The sequence below is a fragment of the Oryzias latipes genome, chromosome 18 (genome assembly GCF_002234675.1).
Source record: "Oryzias latipes chromosome 18, ASM223467v1".
NCBI lineage: Eukaryota > Metazoa > Chordata > Actinopteri > Beloniformes > Adrianichthyidae > Oryzias > Oryzias latipes.
This window is the reverse complement of record NC_019876.2, coordinates 18,510,428-18,523,611: the sequence shown is the minus strand read 5'-3', so window position 1 is coordinate 18,523,611 and position 13,184 is coordinate 18,510,428. Positions and strand designations below refer to the sequence as shown.

At 39.0% G+C, this 13,184-nt stretch overlaps 2 long non-coding RNA genes across 2 annotated transcripts; both read right to left on the bottom strand.

Moving 5' to 3' along the window:
* Nucleotides 1-1,526: 1,526 nt before the first annotated feature.
* LOC110017094 lies at nt 1,527-4,339 on the bottom strand. The gene is made up of 3 exons (XR_002875321.1): nt 4,158-4,339; nt 3,914-4,041; nt 1,527-3,809 (listed from the first exon to the last, which is right to left on the bottom strand). It is a non-coding gene; the product is annotated as an uncharacterized LOC110017094 (long non-coding RNA).
* A 3,321-nt stretch (nt 4,340-7,660) lies between these two features.
* Nucleotides 7,661-12,206, bottom strand: LOC111946353. Its single transcript, XR_002872030.1, has 3 exons — nt 11,212-12,206; nt 8,137-8,306; nt 7,661-7,974 (listed from the first exon to the last, which is right to left on the bottom strand). It is a non-coding gene; the product is annotated as an uncharacterized LOC111946353 (long non-coding RNA).
* Nucleotides 12,207-13,184: the final 978 nt, after the last annotated feature.

Here is a 13,184-nt window from a genome sequence, read left to right as displayed (position 1 = left end):
TCCTCCCTGCGACAGATTGTCCCCGGTGTACCTGCATTTCCCCAACAGTAGCCTGGACGGGTACTGTTGGGCGATTCAGTTTACGACGGGTACCAAATTGCGCTGCACTGCTGAAATCGCGCAGCTGCCAGACCTTTGCGCCCACTGCTCAAATCACATCTTTACCATTGACTTAACAGTGAAACTGGCCGCCTCTGCCGTTCAAGTAGCGTTCGGTGTGAACGCAGCTTAACCCCAACCCGTAATCCTAAACTTAACCCTTCCTCTGGGTTCGTGCGGCCAAGAAAATAGTTCAGCACTGGCCACACACAATTGGACAATACCGTTCAAATAGTCACTTTCTTTATGGCATTTCATTTTATTTTTTGTACTAGTTATTCAACAACCTGCATGTACTAGCATCAAATCAGTTCTGAGCCACAGCCAGTGCTGCTTGCTGTTGTAATGTAGCCTAAATGATAATGTAATTCTAAGCATTTTCCATAGGCTTATCAAAGTTCTGTAACTTTATTAAACAGCAGGGTCTAGGACACACATTCATTTTGTCATTCCACACATTGTTCAAACAGTGACGATTTGGAACCAAAAATATGTCATTTTTCACAGTTTCTGTATCGCCAAAGATAAACTTTTGAGAATAGAGACAGTCAGTCACAGCTTGTAGATGAAAATGTTCTCGTCTCCTATTCCTCAATAACCGACTCAGAATGCTGCAGAAGTCAGAGATGTGTTAGCAAGCTGGAGAGCAAAGGGTCTGAACTGTGATAATGGGCTGATGCACAAGCGTTGGTTAATCCTCCGTCTGTGCGTGCTGGACCAGGTACATCCAGGGGCAAAGAAGGGAACGCTAAAATCCACATAGTGTTGAAAGTTTTTTGTGAGATGTTTCCATGTTGGTCCTCTAGTGTACACAAATGAACAGCAGCGAAGCACAGATCAATCTTTTGAGGAGGAAAAAAACCGGAAAAACATCGAGTTACTGCTGCAGCTGGTGGGTGCGTTTAATTTTTATGTGGGGGGTCAGAAGCTTTTTTTAGTTCTTTGTTTATGAATTTTGAGGTTTGCGGTTTCTTGTTAAGCAGCACTGGACCGGAGCACAAAAAGGGTGAGGAGCTCAAACCACAAACAGATATGTCCATCTTTCACTGATCAAACAACCCCCCCTTGGATTGCCAAATTTCTGCCTCACTGATGCTCCAACACACCGGTCAGTTCTCTGACTCGGATCAAATCCAGGAATGTGCTGATGGATTTCAAAAAAGCTGAACACACTAGCAGAGGAGGTCATGCTAGCACAATGCTCACAGCAGCAGATCTCTTTTTTGTTTACTGCTTCTGCCCTTTCATTCTCTACACAATGTTTTTAACCCTTGTGCTATCTTAGATGACCCCACCCTTACATTGATGTGTTCTCCCTACCAGGACAAAGGTGGAAAGATTTCATGTAATCCATGGACACCAGTGAGGTTCACAAATCATTGAAAAAAAAAGGTTCAGCGCACTGTCTAGTGGGTCTACCGTAGATGACCCAACTCCCAACGTTAAAGTGCCCAGGCTAGCAAAAGGGTTAAACCTGAACGAATAAACATGATCTTTCTAAATCTTTGAAATACTGAAGCACAAGCTCCTATTGTCAAAGCATTTCATGGAATTCATGCTTCTCCCAAAAGTGTCTTCTCAAGCTCCGAAGCTGATATGTAGCTACAGTATAAGACATGTCAAGATAAAAAAACAGCATGCTTTCAGTTTTATGTCTATAAAGGTATTTCCATCTGAGAAGTTAAATCACATGTGATATGTTTGGTCTGGGGATGTTTTTAAGATTTGGTTCCAGAAATAAAACTTTTTTTTCTTTTTTTTGGTCAGATTATTACTTTTGCTTGTTTCTATTTTTAAACTCCAAATGTTCTAAAGTGAGGCAAAAAAGGGGCCACAATCAAGACAAGCGCTTCTAAATGATATGATGTCCATTTTAACTCCTTATTCAAGAATCTGAAAGACTTAAAAACCTAGAACAGGGGTCTGCAACCGTAAACACTTTAAAGGGCCATTAACGTCAACTTCTTAATGACAACAACCCAGTAAGACCCACAAAGTATTACTTTACCTTTTAGAAATATAAGACACTAATTTGTATTTATGCTATTTGTACTATTATAATAAACATAAACAAACTATTGTGTTTAGGCATAAATAAAATGTAAACATAAAAAAAGTAGCCTTTGCTCAAAATATTGAATAGTTTATAAGTTTTGACAGAAGTTCACATGACTTCCTTTCAAAATAAGATGTTATTTATTATCAAAAATAAGATATTATTTAGTAGTAAGGTAGAGTAATGTCAGCAGGAAGAAAAAAAAATCTGCACAATTTGTTTTACCGTTCTTGGTGCATCTCAGCCAGAATTTCATAAATCAGAACTAAATGACCCTTTCCGGGTTTTTTTTGGACCATAAGGCACACTTAAAAACCTTGAATTTTTCAACAATAGGAATCCCACCTTGTAATCTGGCCTGCCTTATGTATGAATCCTGGCTGTGTTTATTTATTTCCCGGGAACGTTCTATGGTATTCTGCGCTTCAAAATCAATCAAAATGCTTTAACGTGACTTTGGTAAACTATGAAGTCACACCTCTTGATGGATTGTTGGTGCAGAATGGGTACTCTAGTCAGGAGTCTCGCTGGGTGATCATTGACTGTATATTGAAACTGGACAAAGTGATCCCTCCCCCCTCGTGTTGTCAGAATAACCATTCTTAGTGTGACACCTTTTTTGTTGTTGCCAATCCTAATTTTTCTCATGTAAACTGGCCAATAAGATGCCTCAGTAAAAGCGTGTGTTACCCGCTGGCCCCCACCTTGAACGTTTCATTGACCAATTCACCTCTGTGGCGACAGTAGTTGCCATAGAAACATGAACTCAGACCAACAGCTGTCGTCTGGCTCCTTCTCCGTATCGCAGAAGAATGTCGACCGAATTGGCTTCATTTTGGATGATTTTCCATGGATGATGTCACACACGATCCGTCCAGTTCTCTTTTATACAGTTAATGGGAGTAAACCTGCAAAATGCTTCAAATGTTTGTGAATGAGATGAGTTTGACTTATCTGATTGTCTTTTTTCACTTGATGTGCTTTGTACTGTAGTCCAGAAAATATCTTAAAATTAAAATCATTTTTGTTTTTCATTTTACCTTGAGGGGTCAAAGAGCCACGTGTGGCTTTGTAGGCTCAGGCTGCAGGCCCTTGACCAAGAACATCCTCCTTGAGAATAGTCAAGTTTTAACCTGAAAACAAATCCCATTTGCAAGAAGCTTTTAGATAAGGACTACATATGCTGATTTCTTTTTTTTAACCAAAGTTAGTGATTGGACCCAAGGTAGCATGTCATGTTATTCAAGGGAAAACAGATGGCCTAGCTGGAATCCTTGATTCTGCATTTGAAAATGGCAACTGGGTCAAACAACAGCCCCACATAGATGAAATTCAAGTCTATCTTCTATTAAACGCCTCAACAAGCACAACTTCCAAGCTTTGGCATTCATTTGTTCCATGTTTCGTCAGAAAGGTGAGATGCAGGTTGGATGCTGATGGCAGATTCTCGTCCTCCACTGTCCCAGTATGCTGCACCCGCACCAGGGTAACAGTGGACGGGATCCCTGGAGCTCATGTTCTCTGCTGTCAAAGTCAGGTGTTTATTGGAATCAAGACTGGAAGGAGAGTTGATGGAGCTTTGATCAAATTCCAAGTGGATGTCACAAGGATCGATAGGAACTAAGCCCAAAGAGAGCTGATCATGAGAAGACGCCTGAAATGGAGAAAGATGAACTCTGAGTCTGATTTGTTTGCGTGCTTTTGTGCAGTATATTTTAGGTTAAAGAAAGACAGCTGGGACAAAAGGACTCATCATACTGCAGTCTTGGGATGACTTTCTTGGTCTGGTGTTGGCCGTCTCTGTTTTTGGAGGAATGCAGTCAGAAGTAGAAAGAGGAACAGGGAAATCAAACAGATCCCAAAGGACATTATGGGCAGAAGCGTCCCTAGAAAAAAAACAGTAGAAGGAATATTTTTCTTCTCTTAATTCCAATTTTTCCAATAATATATCATGTAACCAAAAATGTTTGCTATCTTATGTCTGTCATCCTTTTTTTTTTACCTGCTTTAGAGATAGCTTTAACACAGCGTGGTGCAGATTTTGGTGAAGCAGCCATGGAGAAGGTTGGGAAGGAGAAGTTGGCCACAACACAATAATTCTGACCCCAAGACAAGCTGGTGAACTCCACACTGGACACCAACTCCTGAGTCCAAACTGTGAGGCTCTGAGGAACACAAAACAACACAAATTAATGCATGCACAACCACAATAACTGTGGTTAATCACAAAAAATTAAGCTTAAAATTGCATTTCTAAGTATTTCTTTATTTAAATCGTGGTGAATCAGGAGCAGACGAAGAAATGCTGTTTGAAAAAGAGTGTATTTGTGACCGAAAATACGTTGGGAAAGCCACAAGCTCCACTTATACACAAATAGATCCATGTGTGTGCTGGCATCTGGCTCCAAACTGTATGGCTGGATGGCTCTGATATTGCTCACCATTTTTGTTGCACCGCTAGTGTTAGTTTAGGAGTGTGAGGGGCTATAAAGGAGCAGGAATGCGTGTAAACAGAGAGCTCTCAGCACAGAGGTCAATTTCTTATGAACTACTGCCGCCTTGCAGAAACCATGTCCCACGTTTAAGAGGAAACACATTGGAATAGATTTCAGCGCCACCTATGGAAGTTTTGTTATGGAAGTTGTTGTGCTAACTTGTCTTAAATTGATGAAGGAGTCTTTAAATTTTGGTGAGATTATGGTGATTTTTTAATTAGCTGCATGGTTCCGAAAGTTGACAACCACTCCTGTCTCATTTGCATGACGTGTTCTACATAAACGGTATGGAACTGTGCAAAACTGGTGGTACCATTGGATTTGCGATAGTCCAAATAGGGTATGTGCAGAAATATGCAAAGATCCGTCAAAGTTTGTGGCATAGGAACTTAAACAAGTATTTTGCAAAAAATCGTAAATTGCGAAAAATCTGGTTAGGTAGAGATGACAGATCCATGTCTGCTATTTTTATATCAAATGAATCATAGGAGAATATAAGCATGTTGCCACAACTACTGCTCTGGGAGATTAAGACCCAAATGCTTTTGTGGTACAAAACCACCTGGTGGCGCAATAGAGCCATAATTAAAATAGCATGGATAGATCACTCTGAGGTAATTGCTCACTAAGGTAATATCATTAGGTGTAGTAGTTTTTAAGATATATTTGGATGAACATTGACGTGTTCTCCCTACCATGACAAAGGTGGATAAAGGTGGAAAGAGGGTCAGGTAAGACAGTTGTTCAGCTTTAGGTGTAAACACAGTAGCAATATTTATAGTGCCACCTATAGGAAGATTTTTGTAATTCTTCAGCATTTTATTGATTAATCTAAGAGGAAGTCCCATTTAAAATTTGGTGAGAGTAGGTCTGTCTGTTGAGGATTTGAAGCATTGCAAATTTTAGAACCCACCACTCTCATCAGCATTACGTTTTCTACAAAAGCGGTAAAGAATTGCTCAATATCAGTGATACCAAAAGATTCGGGATGGTCCAAATAGAGTATTAGTAGAAAACTGTAGAGTGGTGAACGTATATTGAATAGGGAGCCAAAAACGAGTTTTACGTAAATTCGTAAATTAAGGAAAATCTTGTTAGGCGGAAGTGGGCGTTGTTATTTTCAGAAAGTTTTTTTTTAGCATCCAAGAATTAAGAGGCTCAAAGATTTTTTCATTATTACTACATAGAGATTTAAGCATAAACGCGTTTAGTAACACACCTGAACAATCCAGCTAGCTTTACTAAAGCTTGGGGAGAAAATTCTAAAGCTTATGCTCACTAAGTTACATTACTACAGTCTAAGTACTTTTTGAGATATTAAACTTGAAAGTTTGGCCCTATTTAATTTCTATGACAAAATTCCATAAAATATTAATAATAAATAATCCTTACGATAGATTCGTACCAAAAGTCATTGCACACTATTCCGAACAAAGCTTTACAAACTACAAGTGAAATCATTTCAATAACTTTAAAATTGTAAGATAAGAATCAACTCAAAAAAAAAGGACAGTAAAAAAAATGAAACAAATATTCTACTGTTGATATACTTAAAGTAATCTCTTTTTAAATTTGTAAATTGGATTTTGGGACAATAACTTAATGATAGGGTCTTTTTTATTTACACAACTTAGGTATAAGTAAAATGAACCAGCAATATCAATTTTTACTTTCATCTGAACTCTTTTCTTATGAGAAACACTTAAAGTTCTCCAGGGGGGTATTCCAGAAAGCAGGTTATGATAGTTACCACGGTAAGTTTGAAGCTAAGGAAGCGGATAACCTCAGACCAATGATTGGCTGGTCGAAAATGCATTTTGGGTATGCGTGAAGCATGATGGGATATTGCTCACATCCGTTCCCTGTGTCCGAATTACCGCCCTAACCCCTATATAGTGCACTACCGGAGCTAAGTCCGGTAGGCGAAGCAGCCAGCCTAATCTAATGATATTTTTCTGATTTTCATCTTCACAATAATAGATCGATCATTCTTGCTTTTTATTTTTACCCCTATTGAATGCTCACAGAGACACGGAAGTAGCGGCAGAAAGCGGCTTTTGCAGCAAGATGGACAGAGAGTGTTCAAGGATCATCTGAATGAACGTGATTACCGATGCTTTTGTGCTTTTTGAAATAAATAAATCTGTTCTCTAAACAGCCTCCGTGTCTTCAATGCAATGTAATGAGACACACAGACAGAAATGTATCTGCTGTAAATCTATGACGTGAACAGGATAACTGATTGGCTAGTTAGCATGTAGCCTACTAGCCTTCAAATGTAAAACAACTGCTAAAGAGTATGGTAATAAAAGACAAGTCCTGAATATTATTATTCCTATATTCGACCCTAAACTACAATATCAGCTGGCTGTCTGTATACCAGCCAGCAGGCTGCCCGAATGCCGGCATGACGAGCAAAAGAGCTCCGCGGCGGAGCTAGGAGCTATGTCCGGTGCATCGTATGTCAAAGCAGCAAGCCTAGGTATCATAAATCTTATGATATTTTTCTTATATTAATTGAGACAATAATAAATTGATCATTCTTGTTTTTCTTTTTCCTTTCTTGAACGAATGTGGGTCACAGAGACACGGAAGTTACCGCTGAAAACGGCTTTTGCGGCCGGACGGAGATCAATATCGTGTTTATGAATGACTTATGATGTGAATAATAATTCAGTTCGCATGAATTAATTATTTCGAGGGAATGAAATATTATTCCGAAGGAACTGAATATTATCTTGTGGGAACGGAACATTATCTTGTGGGAACAAGATATTAATCTGTGGGAACGAGATATATTTTAGTTTTTTTATGTCAGGACACGGGCTCCGTTCAAAGTATTTATTTTTGCATAATTTTAGGTTTAAAAGAATTTGTCTCCTTGAACAAAGAGCATTAATTCTTCTAGATTTGATGTTGTTCATTTTTGTAAAAGAAAAATTGGAAAGCTGCACAAATGGCTTGTTCTTGGCATTTATGGGTAACATTTTTTACATGTTTGATACCATGTAAAGTTCAAATCATTCATCCTTGTTGGGTTGCACAGCACTTTTTGCAACTTTTTAAGGCAGTTTTGAAGCAGAAATTCTGAATTCCAGTTGTAACGAGGAAACAAATAGGAGAAATAAAGTTGACGTGAAAGGACCTGCTGATCAGAGGAATTGTGTTCCTTGTACACAGTGACTGTGGTCCAGGGGTCAATGAGTCTGGTGACAGGACAACATCCTTCCATAGAGCACCTCCTGTTGGCAGCGCAGGGAAACTGCACCTTTACTGCAAGCCGCTCCTTCTTCCAGGACACTGACACAGACGGAGAGCTGAAGGCTGGGCAGTCAGAGAGGAAAGTTAAAATAATTATCTTAATTGATTATCTTAATTATCTCGATTATCTTAAATCTACATCCCCTTTCTGCAGTTATTGACACAGCAGCTTCAAATTGCTCCTTTGGTCTGAGTCTGTGGTTTCACACATAGCAACAAACTTACTGAAGTCACTGTAGTCAAACTTGAGAGGCTTCATCCAGGTAGTAGAGCTGGGGCTGAGGTGAACCCCAAGACGGATCATGTTGTACAACTCAAAGTTTGAAAAGACTTGAGAGAGGTCACAGCTATGAGTCAGAATCCAAACGCACCACGGCACATCCTGCCAGGGGTCTCTGCAACACACCGAAAAAGTCTGCACACTCAAGACACCTCTGTTTTGTCTTTCTTGTTTAAAATTATTCTTGCATTGATCATTTTTAGGAGATATTTGTTTAAGCATGTCTGCACCAGATCATGGCATTCTCTTATCCAGAATCTATCTAATCTCTTAATCTTCTGTTTAGATATATGAGACAAAACATGTGGACTGCAAAAATCTTGAAAAAGATTAAAAGTGTAATCGGATGAATGTCACTACCACAAAATCCTCCCCTTAAAATTCATCCTTAAATTTGGTTTAACCCCTTTGCGCCTAAATTTATTTCCAGCGGTGAAAAAATCATTTCCCCTCTGTTTTTGCTCCTGATATACCTATGGAGGCATGGAAGTGTCTAGGAGAGATGGCTGTGGAGTTTTCGACTGGGTTGTTCAACAGGAATGGAGGAGAAGTGTGATTGTGCCCATTTTTAAGAATAGGGAAGATGTGCAGAGATTTGGTAACTACAGAGGAATAAAGCTGATAAGACATACAATGAAGTCATGGGAAAGAGTGGTTGAAGCTAGACTAAGAGCAGATGTGAATATTTGTGTGCAGCAGTATGGTTTCAGGCCATGAAAGAGCATGACAGAAGCAATGTTTTCTTTGAGGATGTTGATAGAAGGTATTGAGAAGGTTAGAAGAGCTACACTGTGCTCCTGTAGATCTGGAAAAAGCTTCCAGTTCCAGATAGGAACTGTGGTATTTTATGAGGAAGTCTGGAGTGACAGAGAAGTATGTTAGAGCAGTGCAGGACATGTATGAGGGCTGTAAGACAGTGGTGAAGTGTGCTGTAGGGGGACAGAGGAGTTCAAGGTGGAGGTAGGATTATATCAGGGATCAGATCTGAGCCCCTTCCTGTTTGCAATGGTGATGGACTGGCTGACAGACGAGGTCAGCCATTAAACACTATGGACTATGATGTTTGCAGACGATATTGTGATTTGTAGCGAGAGCAGGGGACAGGTGGAGGAGAAGTGAGAGAGGTGGAGGTTTGCCCAAGAAAGGAGAGGAATGAAGGTTCACCGCAGCAAGACAGAGTAAATGTAAGTGAACGAGAGGACGCAGGGGGAAAAGTACACCAACACCGAGTGCTTTGTCTAATGGTATCCAAGCCCAAACTGGATAGTTTTATCAGAGTTTTTTGGTAAATGATTACAAATTAGATTATGACAGATTATGAAATTAATCTCTGGTTTAAAACTAAGAACATGAATCATTCCAAACTACAGCTACAATTAGAGAGTTTAAAAGGTTTTAGAAATGTAAGGAATTTACTTTCAGCAAACCCACACTAATGAACTACTGTCATAATGAACTCTTTTTCTACTTGTCCTTTCAGCATTTCCCTTCAGGAGTCGCCACAGTGAATCAGCTTCCTCCATCTATCCCCGTCTTCTGCATCCTCTACTCTAATGCCAGCTATCTTCATGTTTTTGTTCACTGCATCCATAAACCACCTCTTTGTTCTTCCTCTAGTCTAGAACTGCCTGGCAGTGACTCAGCATCATTCTACCAATATCTCCACTGTCTCTCCTCTCTGGACATCTCAGTCAGGCCTCTCTGACTTTATCTCCAAAACTTAACATATGCTGTCCCTCTGATGACTCAATTCTGATCCTATCCATTTTGGTCACTCCCAAAGAGAACCTCAGTATCTTCATGTCTGCTACCTCCAGCTCTGCTTCCAGTCTTTTTCTCAGTGCCACTGTCTCTAGGCTGAACACATTGCACACCTTTCCTTTCATTTGACCTGAAAGTCTGCTTTCCTACAGCTCGCTTTTTATTTTATTTTATTTTTTTACTTTGTTTATTTTAGTATTAACATATTTTTTGTCATTTTGAGAAAAACAAACAGCAACAGTAGAAGAAAAATATAAAATAAAATAAAAACAAAAACATTTCCAGCACAACAAAGTCACAGCATGGAGGCAACACATCAGCTAGTTACTTACATCTAGTTAGTTCATTACATAGATTATGTCATGGGGAACCAGGTCATCATTAGTTCAATCAGAGGACAAGGTTTGGACTGCCTTTATAAAGAATGTTGACTAGATCACCAGGAAGATGATCAAGCAGAGGCTTCCATAATTTATAAAAAGCATCAGAGTTGCCCTTTAAGAGGGCACTGAGGCGCTCCATGGGAAGAACTTTGAATGCCTCCCTGTACCACTGTGTGACAGAAGGATGTTGTCCCTGAATCCACTGCAGCAGTATGCATCGTCTTGCCAGGTGTAAAAGCCTACATATTAACCATCTCCTGACCAGATAAAGGTGGTCTCTCCACTGACACGCCAAGAGGAAATAACGCTGGGCTCAGAAGGATTGTTTTGTGAAAAATACAGCTGTTTCTGTGGGATAACAGCTCGCTTTTTATGTTTTTCTGATTTTTCAAATTAAACGTTACCTCATAAGTTTGAATACAGTTAAAGTTCCAACAGCTTTTTACTAAATGAATTTCTCAAGTATGTTGCTGATTTTTCCTCCCACAGAATTTCAGAATTTTGTAAAAGCAAAAAAGAAACTACCGGTAGTGTGTTTAAGATAAACTCAACAGCACCTCAAGTGAAGTTCATGACAAATAAGACTAGACAAATTATTTTTGGAGGAAAAGTGTTCTTAAACTAAAAAAACGTTGTTTTTTTTTTTTTTTTACTGTTCTTTACATGTTTTTCCATGTCAGAATGATGACTGTCTGATCTGAAACAGTTTAGTTTGGACTTAAAACAAGACCAGTTTAAAACGTCTCACTACACAGTCAAAAGACAAGAATGGATCCATAATCAGATAAATGGCTAACAAATTAAAAAAAACTAATCTAAGAGACAAGCTGCACTTTAGAGAATGAGGTCCCACACACAGAGGTATTACAGACTTACCCCTGTGTCTTTGTCTGTACGCTGTAGCTGATATTGGGACTGGCATGTGGACAATCCCACCGCAGGAGGCAACTTAAATCCAGTGATTCCACAGCAGTGTTGCAGACTAACCCATCCGACCCTGAGAGGTTCGCACGAAACCAAGACACCAAAAATAGCACAGTCACACCGATGCTCAATTACCTGTTAAGACCACGTCACAACTTTGTGCAGCTTTGCAGACATGGATGAATACGGCAGAGAAAGATGGATACAAAGGAAAATCGCCACAGAATTAAAAAGTTTTCTTTAATAGCTTTAGAACTCACCTGTGAGGAGCGATGTGATAGTGACACACAACTCTAGTGTCCATGTTAAACCATGTGTCCTCATTACACCTCTGACCTCTTGCTCAGGAAAAGCTTTAACATGCACTGAAGGCTCCCTTTAGAATGGGACTGACACTGCTTCTGAGAGCTGCAGAGGAGGCAGAATAAACTGCAGGGAGGAATAGTCTAGGGGCAAGAAAGAGTTGGAAGGGGTGGAGAGGGATATAAGGATTCAATTAAGGACTGGTGATTTTGTAAGAGGATAGTCTGCGTGATCCAATTAAAGGGGAAGGTGAGAAAACTAAATGGCAGCATTAAAACTGACCTGGCATTGCAAAATTTTGTCTTAAAAAATTGGTAAATGTATAAAACTCAGATGAATCAGACAGACTAATTGAAGCCTTAGAATTCAAACAGTAATGAAGAGCTGGTTGTAGAAGTTTGAAGTGGTTGAACCAGTGTGCTTTAGAGCTACTTTCTATTGGTTGTTAAAACAAAAATGTCCAGAAAAAAGTCTTAAAAGACTTTTTTTAAACGACCAAATAAACATTGAGCAATTTGTGAAATTCTTGACATTTAGCATTGTGATGGAAGCATGCACCACACCCACAGCAAAATTGTGTTGCCAGTGGAGAAATTATGGACTTATTTAATGTTTATTCTCTTTGCTTCTGTTATTGATTTGTTGATCTCATTTGTTTTATTTCTAGCAAAGAAATCAAGTGTTAAATGTGTACAAACAAGTAAAGACTTAATGGCAAATCCATTAACATTTTTGTTTCATAAAGTTCAGCCCACTGTTGTTTTTCCACATCAAAATAATATATTAGAACACTCTACCACACTGTATTGTCAATGTCTTTGGAAAAGTGATCCCACATAGTGCACTGTAATGATGGATTAATAATTTTTGCTGCCATCACATGTCCGTTGTGATGCACTCTTTTTCACGTTAAAATAAAATAACCTACCATGTCCCAATCCAAATGGTATTTTCCATTATCGATTTTAATCAGTTTAATTCATTTTTAAAATCATTTTATAAATGGTATAGATCAATTGGATTTGATGAACAACCTTCCTCAGATCGATCTGGTTGGATCAATCGATTCGTGGTTACACCCCTGCTCCCCCATTGGTCTTCCTGTTAGGTCAGTTTATTTGTTTTAACTCTGTCTGTTCAGATGGTTAAGTTAAAGTTAAGTTTGTTGCCTGCGTTAATTCCGTTTCTGTTTAAGAACCCAGTTTAAAAAAAAAAATTTTGACTGTTGAGAAAAATTTAACTTTAATATTTTGGTGAATTTTCTGATATCCTCTTCCTCCCACAAGCATGAATATGGTTCAAACACTTTGCTGCCACCTCTTATTTACAGAGAGAATCTCTACTGGCAGAAACACATTTGGATATGTGCTGTAATGAGAGTAAACCTGATCTAGTGAAAGCACTTCTTTGCACATTCTAAAAACATGTCTGAATTGATCAACATTAGAGCAGAACAGTGCAAATTCAAAATTGAAACGAGTGGATCGTATCAAATCGAAGCAGGCTCTGGTGAATCAAATCGAAACTGGAAATTTTTTATGATACCAGCCCAACTTTTGACTTCAGGAATGAAGCAGCATTCGAAACATGAATAAAGTCAGTTTTTCAGGTGTACAAAAGGG